Genomic DNA, 4,834 nt, shown 5'->3' with positions numbered 1-4,834 from the left:
CAGAGTGGAACTTAATCACGTTTCTCACGACAATGTAACACAATCGCATGATGTCGTCATTAAAGCCACTGATTTTCCCAGTGAACAACAGAAGTGACTGTTCAGCTGAAGTTGGATCATTTGAAATGTGGATATCACTGATACAAGGAAAAAAGAGAAACGCAAATGCAGGAAAATAGAACATAATATAATATATATATAGCACTACAGTTCCACAGTCATAGCACTGGTTGCAGGTTCTTTCGGTGGGGGGTGGGGCTGGTTCTGCGCGAGGCCATCAAAGTGGATCTTTCGACGATATATCCGTTGCATTCTTGCGTTTCTCATCAAAACAACTTCAAAGTGGACCGTGCACTCACTGGTGCCCTTACTAAGTCACATGCCAAGTTTGAAGCCTGTCAGGCGACACCGCTGGACAGTTATGTGATTAAAAGGCAGACAGACGTACCTTGCATTTATTGGTAGATAAGTGACCTCTGCAATAGACCGTGTCTGCTAATTCTGCTGATCTCACAACGCTGAATATTCATTAGACGTTCCGTCCTCCATCGTCAGTGACTCGACAGCTAAATGGACACTTATTTTGACGGAGCACATTTTGTTCCCTTCAATAAACAAAAGATTTAATTTAGCTTGATACCTCACTGGCTACAAAGGACAATAGGAGCTTGATCCATGCGTCTGTTTTGTATTTCATTTGCATCTTGCTACTTAACCAATTGAGTCAGTAATTGACCTCTGAGAGCATCTGCTTCCGCTGGCTGCCGCTCCTCGGCGTCGACTCGGCCTGTGAGCTAATTGCTGTTTATGGGCAGTGGCTCCTCGTCCCCGGCGTGGTGTGGCCCCCTCGTTCATAAGGTGTGCGGGGACAAGCAGCTGGACCGGGTGGTCCACAACAAGCCAAGACGAGAAGCCAAATCGAAAGTCAAAGTCTTTTCATTAGATTGAAAACCTTTCCCGTGTAAAGTATCAACCAAAGTAATTCATTTTACTTTCCTCTCCGCTAATTAAAAATACAATCACACATCTTCCTCATTCATTCTGTTGCTTCCTCAATTTCCCGCCACCTCCGTCTCATGCTTCTCTCTCTCTCTCTCTCTCTCTCTCTCTCCCTCTCTCCCTCTCTCTCCCTCTCTCTCTCAGATTAAAAAGTGTCTGCAGCATGTGTACACTGTATCCATTGCTCCTCCCCTGCCACCAGGTAATGCAGAGAAAGCATTCATCTCCTAGGCCATTTCACACACCACCTAAAGTAATGGTCCTCTGGGAACTTTAACTGCATCCAGTGGAGGGAGAGGTGACAGGAGGGAGGGAGAGAGGGAGGGAGGGAGGGACAGCACGAGGACATATTTCGGTGTATGTTCTTTGTGGATGCAGTTTGTCTCTGATTGGACTGTCAATTCTTTTTCACCCCACATCACAATTATATTATTTTGTCTGCTCTCCAAACAGATGAGTGCACGATGGCACACATTCTATGTATATATATATATATATATATATATATATATATATGTCTCTATGTGTCCCTGTGATCTGTCCAGGGTGTGACCCCTCTTATCATAGGATAGAGTGGTAGAAGATTTACTTTTAGCATCTAATTATTCTACTTCCTGCTGGACGTGCTGTTTTTCTTCTTGAGCAAATGTCTTCCTGGACTCCTGGACGTAATTTGATGCAAACATAATGTCACACACAGGTTTATTATGCTACACATGATACACATGTTTGTTTTGAATTTCAAACCTTTGGCCAGTTCCTCAGGAATGAAGTTCTGCCTCATTAGGACCAAACTTTGTGCCTCTCTTTCTCACACACACACACACACACTTGTACAGTGTCCTTAGCGGGGACACTCATAGACAAAATGCATTCCCTCCAACTATATTCCTAAAGCTTCTAACCTTGAAAAAGCCCTCACTTATGGTTATACATGGTGTGGTCCTCACAAAGATATATCTAATATAAGTACACACGCACACGCACGCACACGCACACATAAATTAAAAGCACACAGCACGTGCAAACACTTCAGTGCATGTTTGCTTATTCTGAAATTAAAGATGTAATCTGACTCCGCACAGACTCCCACACTGACCTGATCACAGTGACAAAACAAAAAGAATTAGAGACGCACTTGAGCTCGTAAATTACAAGAGAAGCTCCTGAAACATTTTCTTCTAAACATGTGAATATGTGTCAATATCTGACTTATTTCTTTCCAGCTTTAAGGATCCTGTAAGTGAGTGAAATGGTGAAAAAACTAATTTAAACTCTCCTGTGTGCCATTAATTCACAACTGTATAAAAGTGCAAATGCTTTAATGGTCAGATGTTGAGAAGATCTGGGAAGACACACGGAAGGTTGCAGTGCTGCAGAGGCATGAGGTGAGAATGGCAACAGAGTGAGTTAAGCACACAGAGTAAATAGGGGGAAGGATAATTGGACACAGGTGAATCCCATTAGCGAGGTGCAGGTTATCAAGGTAGAGGTAAAACAGAAGGGGGCGGGAAGAGAAGGTGACTGAAAAACTGCAAAATAAAAACCCCCAAAAATAACAAGAAAAAAAACAAGAACTCAAACTGGGTCAAACCCTGACATGTGATAAAAAACATTGCTGTTTTACTCTTCATTAACATTCCACAGCTGTGAGCGTGCGTGTGTGTGTGTGTGTGTGTGTGTGTCTCACACACACACACACACACACACACACTTTGTCTCTGGAGCCTCTGAGAAACGGAGATTGCCTCTTTAAGGTAGAAATCAATATCCTTTCTTTCTCCATCCCTCCTCTCTTCCTGCTGTCCTCTCAATTCCAGCATCCTCTCTCTCCCTCTCTCTCCCTGTCTCTCTCTCCCTGTCTCTCTCTCTCTCTCTCCCTGTCTCTCTCTCTGTGTCACTCGGTCGGCTCCTGAGAGTCACAATCAGTGACACCTCTCCTCCCTCCTTCACCTTCTTGACCCCCTCGTTCCTGCTCTTCCACAGTCGCTGCCCATGTGGACAGAGGCGGCACCACCGCGGTGTCGCCCCGTGTGATGCAGACCCAGGTGCTGCATGTATGAGCACACAGGGCTGAGACTACAACGCCGCTGCAGGTGCGGTGTGTGTGTGTGTGAATGTGTGTGTGTGTGTGTTTGGCAGAGAGAGGCCTTGTGTAGCTTTTTTATTTAGCACGGCTAAAAATACAGCAAGGGAGATCCGTCTGGAGACGTCAGGGTGCTCCTCGTGTTCATATATGTGCAGCGTGTCCTTTCCGCGCCTCGTACGTACCATATATGTTATATATATATATATACAGTCAGTCATTATGGTTTCACTGGAGGTCATATAATGAGATGCATGATATCAGAGTGAAACCACAACTCACTTTAATATCTGCAGTGAATAAATACAAATAGAAAGGAAGAGACTTGGGCTGCAACTAATGATTATTTTCATTATCGATTCATCTGTTGAGTGTTTTCTCAATTAATTGGTTAGTTGTTTGTGCCAGAAAATCCTCAAAATAATGACGTTTTGTCCACAAACCAAAATATTCAGCTGTAATGATTTCTTTGTTATATGGAGCAAAGAAATTGGAAAATATTCACATTTAAGAAGCTGTTTTTGTTTTGTTTTTTTTAAACATACTATTACATAGAAATAATTTATTTTTTAATTTGATGTTTTTTTCAATGAAATATACTTGTCATATCCAGTAAGGGTGAGATAGAGAAGGAATAATTCTCTTTGTAATATATTATTAAAAGATAAAACAATGATTTTTCCCAGTGATCGTATTTTTAAAAACAAATCAGCAGCAAACATTTAGTTAGTGAGCAACTTCCTGCAGAGGTGAAGTTCTTTTCCAAGGTTCTTTGAAGTAGCTGCTCCTCTTAGCTCATCACAAACACATTTTAAACCCTGCATTACTTTCATTAGCTCGGGGTTGGTAATATTTTAGTTTGGACTATTTTTAGATTCAGTTTCACCTCTTTGCCTCCGGTCTCATGATCAAACAACTACACATGAAAACAAATATCTGCAGTGATTAAATAATAATTATAATAATAATAATAATATTAAAAAAGGAAGCGATTATGGCCACAGTTATTAATTATCATCATTCTTAAACAACAAGTACAAACAAAAATCTTCAAGCAAGTGCAAAGGAGAAAAGCAGCTTCCTGTTTCCACCACCATGTACACACTGGGTGTATGATGTCATATCACAGGATGAAGATTAAAGCTCGTCTTAACCTGAACCTCAAACATGCTCAGCTAACTCTTCAGGCTCCTTTGCACTTTAGTTTGTACTTGTGATACTTGCGTGTCCTACACTTTGTCTTATATGAACAGATTCAGCACTCAGCCGGCGACTTCCTCCAAGTCCCCGCAGTTGTAAGTCACTTTGGATAAAAGCATCTGTCAAATGAGGAAACACCAAAAGTGGTGCAAACAGCCGGTAAGAAGAGCAGCCTGAGCGGAGCATGAGAAGGATAAATCGAGCACAGGCCAGAGTAGTCGAACAGCAGCGGGTGATTAAAAGTGACTGCATCACCAACACCCTCTCTGATTCCCCTCTGCCTCACCTCGCTGTCGTCCCCGCCCTCTTCCTCCCACTTTAAGCCAGACACCCCCAGCAGCACTCGGGAGGCTATTTTTTGCCATGCTTCACTAAATAAGGCCGTGGAGCATGGCCGTGCATGCGGGTGCTGGGAGGGCGCGTGGCTGTGGTTCTTACCTTGGTATAAAAACCCTGGGATGGTGGGGGTTTCCTCTGATCCCGCTGAACCTCCCCCCAGTTGTCTCATTTGAACTTGCTTTCTTCTCCTTTAGTCAGTCAGGGAAAAAA

The sequence above is a fragment of the Solea senegalensis genome, linkage group LG11, assembly GCF_019176455.1.
Source record: "Solea senegalensis isolate Sse05_10M linkage group LG11, IFAPA_SoseM_1, whole genome shotgun sequence".
NCBI lineage: Eukaryota > Metazoa > Chordata > Actinopteri > Pleuronectiformes > Soleidae > Solea > Solea senegalensis.
The sequence above is the reverse complement of the archived record's forward strand: the minus strand, read 5'-3'. Positions refer to the sequence as shown.